Below are 17,382 nucleotides of genomic sequence, written 5' to 3' on the forward strand. Positions count from 1 at the left end.
GTGCATTGCAGGCGCGCAAGTTATAGTGAGTCCAACTAACTATAACGTGGGAATTTCAATGGTTTTATGTCAGTAAAATTTCCTGCTAACTATAACTGGTGTCAAACCCATGTTTTTTTCAGTGAATTTAATAGTTTTTTTAAATGCTAATTCCTAACTATAACTGGTGTGAAACCTATGGTTTTTTCAGTGAATATATATATATATATGTATATATATATATTTCGAATCCAAACCTCCTCTCTCACAGGAAGAAAGAGCCACACAGGTACACAGGACCAACTCGGTTTTATTCAGCTTTCAGGGTATGACGCGTTTCGTCGGAAGACTTTTTCAAATGCCTAAAATTACGAATGCTGACCAATGTCCACTTAAAACCAGATTGGCTTACTGCGATTGGTTGTAGTCATCTGGTAGGCACAAGGGAGCATCTCTGAACTCGGTACTCTGAGTTTCGCGTAGGCAGTCACTCAGCGTCTGTACTCTCCCAAGTGGGCGGCGTCTACCTCCTGTTCCCTTTGCACCTGGATGTTACTTGTGGCAAAACCTGCTGGCCTGACCTTACAACCCCCCCGCCCACTGCAGCTTGGTCGTCGGAGCATCATATCAGTGTATGGTGTCCCCTCGTGAAGTCACGGACCAGCTTGTCGGTAAGTACCGGTTGCAGCGAGCGGTGGTTCAGCGGTTCCCCAGTTCATGAGAATAATCCAAAACGAGCACTTGCCACTGTTTACCGCTGAACAACTTGTGGGGAGGGGGCTCCAAGTGCGCTGTGGCCACGCACTTAAACATCAAATCCAAAACCTCCTCTCTCACAGGAAGAAAGAGCCACACAGGTACACAGGACCAACTCGGTTTTATTCAGCTTTCAGGGCATGACGCGTTTTGTCGGAAGGCTTTTTCAAATGCCTAAAATTACGAATGCTGACCAATGTCCACTTAAAACCAGCTTGGCTTACTGTGATTGGTTGTAGTCATCTGGTAGGCACAAGGGAGCATCTCTGAACTCGGTACTCCGAGTTTCGCGTAGGCAGTCACTTAGCGTCTGTACTCTCCCAAGTGGACGGTGTCTGCCTCCTGTTCCCTTCGCACCTGGATGTTACTTGTGGCAAAACCTGCAGGCCTGACCTTACAACCCCCCCGCCCACTGCAGCTCGGTCGTCGGAGCATCATATCAGTGCATGGTGTCCCCTCGTGAAGTCACGGACCAGCTTGTTGGTAAGTACCGGTTGCAGCGAGCGGTGGTTCAGCGGTTCCCCAGTTCATGAGAATAATCCAAAACGAGCACTTGCCACTGTTTACCGCTGAACAACTTGTGGGGAGGGAGCTCCAAGTGCGCTGTGGCCACGCACTTAAACATCAAATCCAAAACCTCCTCTCTCACAGGAAGAAAGAGCCACACAGGTACACAGGACCAACTCGGTTTATTCAGCTTTCAGGGCATGACGCGTATCGTCGGAAGACTGTTTCAAATGCCTAAAATTACGAATGCTGACCAATGTCCACTTAAAACCAGCTTGGCTTACTGCGATTGGTTGTAGTCATCTGCTAGGCACAAGGGAGCATCTCTGAACTCGGTACTCCGAGTTTCGCGTAGGCAGTCACTCAGCGTCTGTACTCTCCCAAGTGGGCGGTGTCTGCCTCCTGTTCCCTTCGCACCTGGATGTTACTTGTTGCCAAACCTGCTGGCCTGACCTTACAACCCCCCTGCCCACTGCAGCTTGGTCGTCGGAGCATCATATCAGTGCATGGTGTCCCCTCGTGAAGTCACGGACCAGCTTCTTGGTAAGTACCGGTTGCAGCGAACGGTGGTTCAGTGGTTCCCCAGTTCATGAAAATAATCCAAAACGAGCACTTGCCACTGTTTACCGCGAAACAACTTGTGGGGAGGAGGCTCCAAGTGTGCTGTGGCCACGCACTAAAACATCAAATCCAAAACCTCCTCTCTCACAGGAAGAAAGAGCCACACAGGTACACAGGACCAACTCGGTTTTATTCAGCTTTCAGGGCATGACGCGTTTCGTCGGAAGACTTTTTCAAATGCCTAAAATTACGAATGCTGACCAATGTCCACTTAAAACCAGCTTGGCTTACTGCGATTGGTTGTAGTCATCTGGTAGGCACAAGGGAGCATCTCTGAACTCGGTACACCGAGTTTCGCGTAGGCAGTCACTCAGCGTCTGTACTCTCCCAAGTGGGCGGTGTCTGCCTCCTGTTCCCTTCGCACCTGGATGTTACTTGTGGCAAAACCTGCTAGCCTGACCTTACAACCCCCCCGCCCACTGCAGCTTGGTCGTCGGAGCATCATATCAGTGCATGGTGTCCCCTCGTGAAGTCACGGACCAGCTTGTTGGTAAGTACCGGTTGCAGCGAGCGGTGGTTCAGCGGTTCCCCAGTTCATGGGAATAATCCAAAACGAGCACTTGCCACTGTTTACCGCTGAACAACTTGTGGGGAGGGGGCTCCAAGTGCGCTGTGGCCACGCACTTAAACATCAAATCCAAAACCTCCTCTCTCACAGGAAGAAAGAGCCACACAGGTACATAGGACCAACTCGGTTTTATTCAGCTTTCAGGGCATGACGCGTTTCGTCGTAAGACTTTTTCAAATGCCTAAAATTACGAATGCTGACCAATGTCCACTTAAAACCAGCTTGGCTTACTGCGATTGGTTGTATATATATATGACGAAAAATTCCTTAGGAGAAGAAATCAGAGGCCAGAGGGGAAAACAGGGCAGGTAACACGTTTTATTCAAATTGTCCCAGTGGTGGCGAATGCATTTCGGCAAAAGCTGCCTTCCTCAGCGCCCTGCACTGTAACGAGTCCTTCAGCAATTAACTCCATCCTGGTTAAAATACCTGCATGCATCCTAGTCTCCTCCCCCTAATGCTGTCAGCACAACTGTAGAAGCTCATGGTGAGTGTATTGAACTTCAAATCCCAGAAGGCACTGTGTCGGCAGAACTGAGTAGGTGGCATGGGGGAGTGAGCAAAAACAATGGGTCGGTGCGTGCTTTCAGGTGAGTGGTAAAGGGATCCTCAAATCAAAAAGAAGTCCACGGCCACTGTCCTGAGTCCCCTCGTGCTGCTACGGCCAGTTGCCACAGGTCCATGATTAGGCAGGGGATGTCAAATGGGAGACATGGCGCCCGATAGAGATAGAATACCTCAGTCGGCCTATGCCGGCTTGCAGAACCTGGCGGACTCCGAGCATATCGATTCCTCGATCCAAATGACGCTAGGACAGCGTGGTGCCAGTTAAAGTTCGGGTTACTTGATGTAGTAGGGCCTTCTGTGCTGTGCCTCTGGCAGGCGCAGTAAACATGACGAAAAATTCCTTAGGAGAAGAAATCAGAGGCCAGAGGTGAAAACAGGGCAGGTAACACGTTTTATTCAAATTGTCCCAGTGGTGGTGAATGCAGTTTGGCAAAAGCTGCCTTCCTCAGCCCCCTGCACTGTAACCAGTCCTTCACCAATTAACTCCATCCTGGTTAAAATACGTGCATGCATCCTAGTCTCCTCCCCCTAATGCTGTTCGCACACCCTGTAGAAGTATATATATATATATTACCTACTGGCAGTCGCCAGTAGGTAGTTATAGTTAGGACCTATTTTCCATAGGAAATCTGCACCATTCTATTCGGTTGATGAAGCTTTGCGAAATTTTTAAAACTAATGGATAGCTCTGGTCCGCTCCTATCCTGAAAGTCTTGGGGTGATTCGTTGAGTGGGGGCAGAGAAAAAAGGGGGTCCCAAAACGTGTTTCCCCCTTGCAATTTTCCATCGGGACCTTTAGCCGCAGCTACAGCCCAAACTGCTGAACGGAATTACACCAAATTTGGCAAAAAGGCAGTCCTCAGTTCAGACTCGTGCCCTTTGCTTAAATGATGTACATCTGTCTAGTTGTTCCTGAGAAAATTACAATTAAAAGTACATATATATCTATGGCCGGGGTGGATCCGCGCACCCTGAGCACACCCTGAGTGCACCCTGAGCGCACCCTTCCGATCACCCGCTGAATGCTAATTGGCTGTCAAGTGGTTGTCAGCATTCAAACTAGGAACAGTTGGCAGCCATTTGGTGCCTCGGTAGAAGCAAGGCTGAAGAAGTCAGTGGAACAAGTTTGCAAAACGTATAAATGGGGCAGGGTAGAAATATCCTGACCCTCTAGACCAGGGCCCCTAAATTTTTTATTTTTTTTTAGGATCGACAAGTGCGCGCAGGGTGCGTGGATACCGCCGTAAATAACAGAGCATCTTTTATAATTAGCCCCAAGGGGGCCAAATTCTGGAGGCAAATGAAAAAAAATTATAGGGGGCCGCCATCCCCCGGGGCTTCAAAATAAATGGTTGGGGGTCTCCAAGGTTTCCCCCCAGCAAAATTCGTGGTTGGGGGTCTCATCGACCCCCCCAAGCCCTTGGGACCACCTCTCCCCCTCCGGGGCTTTGTGTAATGTTGGAGGAGGGCCATCCGGCCCCCCTCCTGGAGCATTGCTTTTACACATGGGGAGCTGCATGTCAATCAGCTCCCAATGTGGAAAAGCAATGCCAGCTCCCGAAGGACGTGGGGCGCTGTCGGGACTGTGGGGGCTTTGGGGCTCCCCCCACGGTCTTCAACGTTTTATATAAGCCCCGGGGGATGGGGACCCCGGGGATAATAGATATTAGTGATAGGGCTATTGTCTTTTACGGTAAAATTAGGAGTCGTGTACCCAGCGCGTTGCTCAGTGCGGCCCTCTGGTGTGCACGCATTGGATGCAAGACTCATAACCTGTAGGGTGCACGACTCCAACGCGTTTGGTGCACGACTTCTACGCTTTCAATGCACAACTTCTACACATTGGGTGCGCGACTCCAAGCAAAAAACAAATAATAGTTTTCAGATATACATCAAGCTTATGTGTATAAATCTTAGGTGGCTCTAAAAAGAGCCCTTGTGTTTATTGAGAGATTTTGGTACACACAAGTAAGTACCTATGCAGAGTTTAAAGTTCAAGAGGAAGACTCTGTTACCCTCATCTGTAAAATGTACACCATCTCTCCTATAGATGCCATCCATATTGAAATGCAGATTGTTATGGTAAATGGAACCCATTCTATAATCTCAGAGAAAAGCAGAAACAGATTTATTGACATGCGTCCTAGCTTTCTCAATCTGTGGACAAAATTGATTGGACCAGTTCCATTTCTTCCTCTGGCATATGTTAGAATAGACAAAGGCAGGTTTGGGGAAAAGTGACATCAATTCTGTAAAGGTGTCCTTTATAAGCATTTCCAGACCTACCCCAGTGAAAGTGCCTAGGTCATTGCCACCACAATGCACAATTATGAGGTCAGGGTGTTGGAGATGCAAAAAGGATTTAACCAATGGCATCAATTGGAGCCACTTTAACCCTCCCTTTCCAATCCATTTAATGTTTACATTTGGTAAAGCTAGGTCTTTGTCCATGTTTCTGTTTTCTGCAGACCTTTGGCTCCAGAAAATATAGCTGTGTCCCAAAATACACACTCCAAGCATCTTGAAGGGAGGTCTGGATGCACTCAGATGGTCTCTGTATGTGAAATGGCAGTTTGACAAGTGAGATTTTTCTAAAATGGTGTATAAGATGCAGTTTTGAAAAAAGAAAAGAAATGATTGGGTGTTTGAGATCATTCTAGTCTCAAAAGTAGGGTGCATGTTTCTGTTTTTTTGAAAGCATGTTTTTTATTGGTTAAGAAAAAGTATTTGAAAGAAACATTACATAGGATACACTGATATTTTGAATAGTCAAGCACACTTGCTGTTTGGATTAGCAACATTGTGTGCTGAACTTCTGACGTATGAGTTCAGTTAAGTGTTCCATGAACTGTTTCTATGGTAACAGGTAGTGAGCAGATAGGAGGTAGGGTTAAAATGTATGTCACTTGGAAAGGGCTGAAATGTGTAACCAAAGGAAATGTGTGTTTACTTTTGAATTATTGTGGGAAGCAATGTGATTTGCTATTTACATGTATATGTGTGTAGAATGATAGGGAAAGCTTGCCATTTCTTTGGATTTGCTAAGAGGTGCACAGAACAGAGATTCTGTATAAGAAAATCTGGTGTGTGACTGAAATACTTCTTAATCTACAAATCAATTTCAAAGGTATCTTATTCTTTTGTGAGAGGTTGTATTTGGTATGTTTGTTTTTAATAAGATTAATGTGTTTCTCTTGGTAAAGTGCAGGGAGTAGTGTTTCTTGTCTAGATTCAGTTTGTGAGACTGTGTATTAAAATATGTGGAATATGTGCAGTCATGTTTCCTGTTCCAGACTACTAAATGTTTTTGGTAAAGTGCAAGGGGTACTGTTATTTGCCTAGAATCACACTGTGAGTCAGTGTGCATTTGGGAAAATTGAGAGATAATCATTTGGTTGCTTGATGTGTTTGCAGACACATAGGTGCTTAAAAACCTTTCTTGATGTTACGTTTTGTTAGAATTAGAAAATAGACATTGCTTATGTATTTGGAAAATGATTTAGGCTTTAACATTGAAATGCAGTAATAAAATATGTGAAATGTGTGCTGACACTTTCGTTTTTTGTAGATCAGTGAATGCGTTTTGATAAAGTCCAAGAGATAGTCTGGGTTGTCTTGAATCACACTGTGACTCTGTGTACATTTGGGAACTGTTGTGAGAGAAGCCTGTGCATATTTCATGTGCTTGCAGTTCTAGTACTGGTTAAAAACGTATGCTGTTGCCAAGTTTTGGTAGAATTTGAATGCAGTCATTGCTTATGTGTTTTAAAATGTGTCAGGCTTGTGTCTCAAATGTAGTAATGAAATATGTGAAATGTGTGCAGTCAGTTAGCTCTTCTAGACTAGTGAATAGTGTTGCTTTTCTAGAATTACACTGTGAGTGTGTGTTCATTTGTAAAGCATTGTGAGAGAAGCATTTGGTAACTTTATGTGTAGTTGTACTATTATAATCATTCAGTCATTGTCCAAGTACTTATGCGGAGATTCAGAGCCTTAGCACATGTACTGCTTCAAACTCCTATGGACTATGCATGTAATGATTTAACCACCTTCACCCTTGTGTTTCAGGCCTACAATTCCCCAGTCAGTATCCATACACTCCAGCAAACCCCCTGTGAGTGTTCTTGCAATCCCATAGTGACTCTTTCAGTAGCATGTAGTAATCCTTTCAGTAAAGTGTAAGGGATATTTTTATTTGTCTAGAATCACACTGTGAGTTACTGTGCATTTAGGAAAAAAGAGAGAATCATTTGCTGGCTTGATGTGTTTGTAGACACATAAGTACATGTACTCATGCAGTGACCAGGCTTTAGGGCACACAGTGCTTCAAAGTGCTATGTACTAGGCATGTACTGGTCTAACCACCTTCACACTTCTGTTTCAGGCCTACAATTCCTCAGTTAGTATCCATACACTCCAGCAAACACCATATGAGTGCTCTTGCAATCCCATAGTAACTCTTTCAGTAGCATGTTGTAATCCTTTCAGTAAAGTGCAAGGGATACTGTTATTTGTCTAGAATCACACTGTGAGTCAGTGTGCTTTTGGGAAAATTGAGAGAGAACCATTTGGTTGCTTGATGTGTTTGTAGACACATAAGTACATGTACTCATGCGAGAGCCAGGCTTTAGGGCACGCAGTGCTTCAAATTCCTATGTACTATACATGCACTGGTCTAACCACCTTCACACTTCTGTTTCAGGCCTACAATTCCTCAGTTAGTATCCATACACTCCAGCAAACACCCTATGTGTGCTCTTGCAATCCCATAGTGACTCTTTCAGCAGCATGTAGTAATCCTTTCAGTGAAGTGCAAGGGATACTGTTATTTGTCTAGAATCACACTGCCTACGCAGCGTGGGCTGTAAACTTACCTGGATATTTTGCTGTTGCTTGTTGGCCACAGAACTTTGGAGGCACTTTTGGGTACCGCTGAGGCGCGAGGACGCATAACGCCGGTTTCCCCTGCTGCCGCTGCCTTTCTTGACCTAGTGCGCGGCCGCCGAGGGGGGAGACTACATCTCCCAGGAGTCCCTGCGGCCAGACGCCGCATATGCCCATTTCGCGCCAGGTGGCACCTAAAAGAACGTCGGAGCTCCTGCATCGCAGGACGCGCGCAGGCGCCGCTGGGATAAGCCCGGGCAAAGGGCGGGCCGTCTGTGGCCATCCGGGGCAGAAAGGGGCAGGGCAGGGCCACCAATCTTTCATTTGAATAACGGACCCTCCTGCTCATGAACTTGGACATGGTCAGTGACTCTTGATTCCCAAAATTAATAACGTGTGTACTATATTGCTCTAACCTTGCTTTTATGTTTGGTTAAAACATGAGTGTGGGCACTCGCAAAGGGACAGGGGTCCAAGGGGTTCTGGGTACTCTTGACACCTTCCTCATTAGGGCAGAGTCGGTCTTGATCCACGAAATAGAACTTACCCAAAGAAGACTTTCCCTGGACACACATGGAGCTTCTATGGAAGCCATTACAGGGGGGCCTGTTATTGTTAATGAAGCTATGCCGGACAAATGTAACTCGGCTAGCATACCACAAGTGGCCCCAGAGTCCTTGGTGGTAATCTTAGAAGACTTACTCATGTCACCTAATATATCAACTGTTACAACTGTCACAGCACCACCATTAGTATTATCATCACCCCCGATTGAAACTAGGTTTACACGACAATCGCAGCACAAAGCAAAAGGGGGCACGGCCCCAGCTACCACAAGGAAAAGAAAGGCGGTTGGCGCACCACTTATGGTACAACAAACTAGTAAAGTGGCAAAAACAAAGGGTATTGCCCGTGGCAAGAAAGGCCCTGTAGAAGAAACAGTTGCTGGTAACCCTACTTGCCCGAGCACATTAAAAAACCTAAATTCCACTGTGCATTGCCAGATAGAGTTGGAAGACAGTATATTGGCAAAACTGGAGGGGAAGCTAATGGTGCTGTTAAAACCGCTGTTAGATAAACTTGTGGACATTGACACTCGCCTAAATAATATAGAACAAAAAGTTTCCCCACCTATTAGTCAAACATCAAATGGGGGCACAGCAGCTCAGGGTGATCAAGGAACACACTTGGCTGCCAATTTAAATATGGCAGCCAATGATGTTTCCACAAATGGGGGCGCACAGACTCCTACACTAAACAGTGTTAATACCCAATTAGCACAAACCAGTTCCGCATGGGCAGGAGTAAAATCCGGGGGAATCTATAAGGGTTTGAAGGATTCATTTAGGGGGGGTTTGGACACTGCATATAGCAAGGGACACCTTAACTTACCCCCTGAGTCCACACCTTATACAGTTGTGCTTTTGAATGTTCCAACAATACCACCCAAGTCTGAGGAACATTGGATCACCTTAAAAAATAGGGCACTCCACCTATTAGATATTAAAACTGGATTAGGTAGGCACTTGTTTCTTGAGTTTAAAATGATCCGCAGGGTCCCCTGGATAGAGAAATCGAATAAAAGTAGCAGGGGCGACCGCATGACTTTTGGGTCTTCTGAGTTTGTCAGAACAATCTTAGAAAGAGCCGGAACAACACAAATGGGTAGGGAGGGGAGACACATTTTACCCCTGGGTTTTTTCTATCGTAACCCCCAGACCCTACCTATATATAGATGTAATAACCCAATTATCTCCCAAATCCAGGAGAGGTATGAATATAACGTTCCAACCTACAACCGTTTTGAACAGGCCTTTTCTAATTTAGTTACACAAGATTGACAATCAGATAGGTTGGTTAGTGCTAATGGTCATGAGGGGAAATTAATAGGGGAGAGTCTAGTTTATCGACCAACAATTTCAGTGAAGGAGAAAAAAGCACAGGAACTTACACTTATACACCCAGCAATTGTAGCTGCTCTTCACACACAGTAAGAGGGTGCCTTGGGATTAGTATCAGCTACTACTGCTAAAAAACTGAAGAACTTACACAATCCAAAAAGAACAAAAAATTATTTTGGTCTCAATATTCTGAGTTGGAACGTTGCAGGCCTCGAATCAAGATTAGCGGATACAGACTGGATGCATATACTGTCTGGTAAAGACATTATAATGTTCCAGGAGACATGTGCCAAACACGATTTACACATAGAGGGGTACCATTGCTTCAGCTTGACAGCACCTAAACCAGATTTGGGGCATGCATCTGGAGGCCTATTCATTGGGATCAGGATAGCTTCTGGAGGGAGTATTAGGGTGATACCAACTAATAGTCCCAATATACAAATATTGGAATACAAAAGACGGGACCCCTTCTACCTAATTAATTTTTATAATAATTACTTTTATTCTGTTCCAAATAGGAATTTTATTGAGTTTTTTTAAATCATATCAGATTTATATAAACACCAAGGAGCAGATGATTGTATTGGGATCCTTTTAGGGGGGACTTCTATGCTAAAGTCCCAATGGCACATCAGGATATGGACCAATCTCATGCAGATCCAGCAGTGCGAAGGGGCTTAGAATTAGATATTTTTATTAGTGAACGGATCCTCAGTAATGTAATGGATTTGGTTCAAACCCCTAGAAATCAGCAGGCACCAACTTTTAGATGTAGGGACTGTTTTTCAACTATTGATTATATCTTCTTGTCTCCATGCCTTGCAGACCCGTTTAATAACGGCTGAGGTCCATGCAACGGACTTTGGGGACCAAAACCCGCTGATAGTGGTATTAAGATTAGCATCCCGCCCCGTGTATACCATCCTTCATGGGGCGAGGGATGTTATTCCCTCAACAGATAACCTAAGGTTGAAATGGAGGAGAGTAGATAGCGGTAGAATAGTTGAGATAGAAGAATACCAGTATTTAATTACCTCATGTTTGTCAACTAAAGGTAACTATTTGAGCACAATTGAGGATTTTACCAAAACTATGCTCTGCAATTAGATCTCTCCTGTCAGTGCCACTGCATAAGGTTGACAAAGAACCTAGATGGTTTGACCATAAATTCTCAGAAGCTACTTACGTAAGGCTCTAACCTCCAAACCTAGGTTCCCTATGGACGTAAGGATAGCAAGGAAGATGTATAAAATAACAATCAGAGAACGGAAGGATACTCTACTGGGGGAGCACTGGGAGGTACTAGCTGATTCAGCTGGGGGAAAGAATGGTAATTCACTCTGGTCCGCAGTTAGGGACCTGCGCAATATGGGCCAACAATTGACACCAGTCAGTTGTACCATCTCCAGTGACTCATGGGAGAATCACTTCTCAAGAATATATGCCGCACCAACACAAGGCACAGTCCACTATGTGCAGGGACATCTTTGCTGCCAAGTATTAACAAAGGAGGGAGGAACCCTACTATTCTCAAATAGGGAAAGGGTAAATACAGTTCAGCAAAGCGGAAAACATCCCAGATTGTATGCACAGGTGTGCGTGTGTGCTAGCAAAAGTAACTGATTAAGCCTGAGAATTAAATTAATATTGTGAGGTGAAAAAAGTTGATTCGTCAGCAAACACTGATTGAAAAACCAAAGTCTAAAATACAAATACAAAGATTTTTCATACATTAAAAAACATTCCATAATTGCAATATATTAAAAACAAAGATCAACATATCATGGTTACACGTTAGAAAACAAAGTCGACGCTGCGTTTCGGTGATTGACAAAGCTGTTCACCTTCTTCAGGACAGTTGTCTCAATTGGTTGTTGTGTTACGCCTACGTTCAGGTTGACTTTATACCGAATATAGACAGGATTTCATGCAGGTATCACTTACAATTAATACCCATGAGTAAATAAATCATTCAAAATCTAGAGATCATTGTTGGAGCCACTGTATAATATGATAAGAGGGCTGATTTAAAAGCACAAGACAACTTCAATGTGGTACTTAAGTGCGAGAAAGGAATGGATATTCCCTGGCTCTCAGGATTTCACAAGATTTTATGCAGTGTGGATAAAGGCTACCTCTTTTTAGAACCAACAAGAGTTGAGCCATCACATAAGAATGATTTTTAAAAATCACTATACGCACTTTATAACTTAGATAGGACTAATAAGGAATCTAAGAAATCTACAGTCTCGGCCTATATGGGTAAAGAGCTGTAGAGGTATCCTTTACCATTATACCTCACTGCGCCAATGGCTAACTGGGATAGATCCCTCTTGTTTCGCTTAAGGGCTGGAACTGTAAGATGCCTACTAAGTTTTCCCCTGAGATATTGGTCAAACCCAGATTATATACCATGCCCCTGTGATGGAGTGAGCGAACAAAATGATTTGCATTTCCTCTTTTTTTGTAAATATTATTTAAAATATGTAAAATGGTTTTTCGCTCCGTTTTTTAGAAAACACAGACCCCTCTCTTTGGGGGACTCTTACCAGATGTTGCTCTCCCTGGACACTGAAGAAATAGTTTTTCACACCAGCACTTTCTTGAGACTTGTTACACGAGCCCGTAAAATGATGGACAAGTCTTGATTTTCTGCTCTATATTAATTCTTACAATCATCGGTTGTCTAATTTGGAATGCCTATCTGTAAAGTTTTAATAAGGATTTTAGGACACTTTTGTATTAATGAGATTTGATTTATGAATTTCTGAAATTAGAATAAAGATTTTTGAATTGAATTGAATTGAATTGAGAAAGAATCATTTGGTTGCTTGATGTGTTTGTAGACACATGAGTACATGTACTCATGCAGCGAGCCTGGCTTTAGGGCATGCAGTGCTTCAAATTGTTATGTATTATGCATGTACTGGTCTAACCACCTTCACACTTCGGTTTCAGGCCTACAATTCCCCAGTTAGTATCCATACATTCCAGCAAACACCTTGTGACTGCTCTTGCAATCCCAAAGTAACTCTTTCATTAGCATGTAGTAATTCTTTCACTAAAGTAAAACCTAATCTATTATGAATTCACCAACTGTCTCTCCTTATAGTACTATAATCATTCAGTCAGTATGCATGTAGTCATACAGTGAGGCAGGTTTTAGCACACAGAGTGGTTGAAACACCGTGTGAGTGCTCTTGCAATCCCATAGTGACTCTTTCAGTACCATGTACTAATCCTTTCACTAAAGTAAAACTCAATAAATTATGAATTTACCCACTGACTCTCCTTATAGTAGTGTAATCATTCAGTCAGTATACATGTACAATGAGCTAGGATTTAGCAGAGTGGTTGAAACTCCTATGCACTATGCATGTAGTAGTATAACCACCTTTACATTTGTGTTTCATGCCTACAATTCCCCAGTTAGTATTCATACGCTCCAGCAAACACCCTGACACCCTGACACATAAGTACATGTACTGATGCAGTGAGCCAGGCTTTAGGGCATGCAGTGCTTCAAATTCCTATGTACTATGCATGTACTGGTTTAACCACCTTCAAACTTCTGTTTCAGGCCCACAATTCCCCAGTTACTATACCTACACTCCAGCAAACACTCTGTGTGTGCTCTTGCAATCCCATGGAGACTCTTTCAGTAGCATGTAGTAATCCTGTCAGTAAAGTGCAAGGGATACTGTTATTTGTCTAGAATCACACCGTGCGTCAGTGTGCATTTGGGAAAATTGAGAGAGAATCATTTGTATGCTTGATGTGTTTTATAGACACATAAGTATATGTACTCATGCAGTGAGCCAGGCTTTAGGGCACGCAGTGTTTCAAGCTCCTCTGTACTATGTATGTACTGGTATAACCACCTTCACACTTGTGTTTCAGGCCTACAATTCCCCAGTCAGTATCCATACACTCCAACAAACATCCTGTGAGTGCTCTTACAATGCTATAGTGACTCTTTCAGTACCATGTAGTAATCCTTTTAGTAAAATAAAACTGAATCAAGCGAGGCTTTAGGGTATGGAATGATTCAAACTCCTATGCAATATACATGTAGTACTCTAACCACCTTCACACTTGCATCTACAGTTTCTTAGTCAGTATTTATATAAAATGTGTTGTATAGTAATAGAAAAGTATAATTTATAAAGTTATTAATATACTTTTATTTATGATTATTTTTTACAGATACTGTTTATCATCATTAAAATAAAGTTATCATGCCGGACAAAGTAAGAAAAAGAAAAGGACAGAAAAAGGACAGTTACTTGAAGAAAACTTAACCACAAGTATTGGATGACCAGCATAATGTGGCTAAAAAGAGAAAATGTTCTGGTAAGACCACAAAGGACTTTATTAAAAATATTACTAGACTGAAAAAGAATATTGAAAATGTTGAAAGCACTGAAAATGTTCCAAGCACGAAAAAAAGGCAAAAAAATAGGAAAGGAAAAAAAGGCAATGTACATTCAAAGGATACAACTAATGGCAAAAGAATCGAAAATCAATATAAAGAAATACGTAAACAAATATTTTATAATAGAGTAGTACATAATTTGCTGAAAGATATGAAGAAATATAAAAAGAGAGCACTGTTTTATAAAAAGAAGAAGCATATTGAATCTATTGTTGAAAAGGTTTTTGAAGTAAAGAGGAAATTATTTATTTTAGTTTTAAACAGAATTCGATCCCTAGATAAACCAATCCATTTAATGAAGGCCAAAAGTAAGAGGAAAAGAGTAATTAACAGAACTAATTGTTGTGATTTTCTTAGGGGAATGGAAACACAGTTCAAGTTCTGAGCCTTTCTTTAATGAAAAGAGTTATTTTCAGACCAATGATTTGTTGAATGCAGTTGGCACCAGTGGTTGAGCTTATGAGGTTAGAAATGGTTGTCCAATTGAGAATGAGAAAATGGTTCCCAGAAATGCAGAAGTGATAGCTGATGAAGTTCTAGGCAGACGTTACAAAGCCCCAGTGTTTCCTTTGGATTGCAGTAGTATTTGTAGTGTACGATAAGAATCTATTGATCTTTTACGCAATTTCTTAAGAACATATAGTAAAACAAGTGTTAAACAAAAAATTAAGATGATGCAAGGCCTACACCCTTGTAGAGCAGGAATAAATACTGGTTTGCAAGGTCATTCTACGGCATGTCTTTCTAGGAAAGTATGTCAAAGTATTTTTCACCATTTCAGGATGTTGGTAATACATCATACTCAAATGCAGAAGTTAGTCAGAAGATATAATTATGCAAAAAGTCTCTTTTGCGTGGGTCAGTTTCAGATGTGAAAAAGATTTGTGATGACATTGAGTTTTGTTACTTTGGTCCTGAACAAGAGAGTGCAGAAACTGAGACATTAATAGAAGAAAATGTTGAAGAGAATGTTGAACCAAGTTGTACAAAGAATTTTGAAGGTGAAATTACAAAGTTTAAGGTGATTTCAGGTGAAAGGCCAAATTTTTCTTGTATTTGTTGTCGGCGAAGTCACTATAAAAATCAGACTAGGAGTGTCGATGGATGTACGTTGTTACAACGCCTGCTTTTACCACGCATGCTGTTACAACGCAAGTTTTACAACGCAAGCCATTACAACGCATTGCTTTGGGGGGTGCTGGATAGTGAATAGTTTAATTTACTATTCCAACTCCAGTCCCCGTGGATAGTAGGGAAGGTGTTGGATAATAAATTAAACTATTACTTATCCTAGAGCGCCCCCCAGTGCAATGCGTTGTAATGGTTTTCATTATAAAACCTGCGTTGTAAAAGCACTGCGTGGTAAAAGTTGCGTGGTAAAGGATGTTTACCTTGTCGATCTGTATTTAAAAAGTGAAAAAGAAAAAAATTATAATTGGAAGGAATTTGCAACTTATTTGTTGGTAGAGAATTGTTTTGATTTGGGTTCTGACCAGCGTATTTGTAAATACTGTTATAACAAATTAGATGAGAAATAATGCTCGCTAGAGCTGTGCATAAAAATTTAGAGTTAGTTGCTATTCCTCCAGAACTGATAGATTTAAATACCTATGAGTCTATTCTCATTCAATGTGTGCACCCATTTCAGGCTTTTGTTTGTATGGAGCCTAAAACAGGTAAATTGCCTCCTTCAGATTTAAAAAGAGTATTAAAAGGAAGAGTTGTGTATTTACTGTTAGATTTAAAGAAAAATATTGAAACTATTGGTGTAGAGAGTGTAGAAACTGAACTACTAGTTATTCTTGTTAATGGTGTCCCGACTAAGAATAAGAAAATCTGGCAGGAGTTAGTGGATGTTAAGAAAGTACAGAAGGCAACTTTGTATTTAATAAAAAACAATACATACTATAAAAATGGTTATATGGGAGGATAAGAAATACTTTTAGCAGAAGATACTGAAACGTCAAGTGGACAAATTGAAAAAGGGGACATGTCAAGATGTTAAGAAATCTATGAACATTACAGTGTACACTTCATTCAAAAGAAGTGATGGGGCATCACTATTGAGTTGTACCAATTGAAAAAAGCAAAAGGAAGTCCCATGAGTGTATGGGAAGAGAGCTTGGAAGCTCGTTGTATTCCGCAGTTGTTTCCAACAGGAAAAGGTGGATGATATGATGAACGTCCTGTGCAGACTCCTGCATCTGAATATCGGACAACAAGATTATATGCAGAAGATCCAAGATTTCGACAATGTATCCCTTATATATTTCATCTTTTGTTTGAAAGTGACTTGTCTGGACTTTCATATGCAGTCAATCACATTTTAAAAACTGGAGTACATCTGCAAAATGTAACTGCAAAGGATTTTATGTATAAAGTGCAGCAGAGAGACGATCATTTTAGAATCTCAGCTGATTACTTTGATGGTATGTCAGCGTGGGACTAATGAATATTGGTACCGTGGTCATGGAGAACTGAAATGTATGCTACGGAACATAGGAACTCCTACATGGTTCTTTACCCTAAGCTGTGCTGAGTACGCTTGGGATGATTTACTTGAATTTCTTCGAGAGGCAAATTCCAATATAAAAAATATTGATTACAAGATACCTGGGGAATTGTGCTCTTTGGATCCTGTTAATGTATGCAGCTATTTCAATCATAGATTTGAAGCTATGATGTCTTTTAGCTGCAATAAAAAAATCAGCCTCTTGGAGAAGTTGTGGATTTTTTGGGGAGAAAGGAGTATCAAGCAAGAGGTGCTCCTCATATACATATGCTGTTATGGATCAAGGTCGCCCCCAAATTTGGAACAGATGCGGATGATACTGTTTTGTCTTATATTCAACAATATGCTTCATGTGCTGTACCCAAAAGCACAGAAGAAAACAACTTAAGAGAACAAGTCTTACGATTTCAAAGCCACTGATGTGGAAAATACTGTCGACGAAAGTAAAAGTCTAAGGATAAGTTCAACACCAAATGTCGTTTTGCATTTCCACGTCCTGTAATAGGAAGAGTGAACAGTTTTATGTCATCTTTGCGTCACGAGAAAGTCTCCAAAAAATACCTACAACTTAAGAAGAAGCGAAGAGTCAAAATACATAAATGACTAAAATCCAGTTATTCTGCCCATGTGCAATGCTAAAATGGATATT

Source organism: Lissotriton helveticus, chromosome 3_1 (assembly GCF_964261635.1).
Source record: "Lissotriton helveticus chromosome 3_1, aLisHel1.1, whole genome shotgun sequence".
Classification (NCBI taxonomy): domain Eukaryota; kingdom Metazoa; phylum Chordata; class Amphibia; order Caudata; family Salamandridae; genus Lissotriton; species Lissotriton helveticus.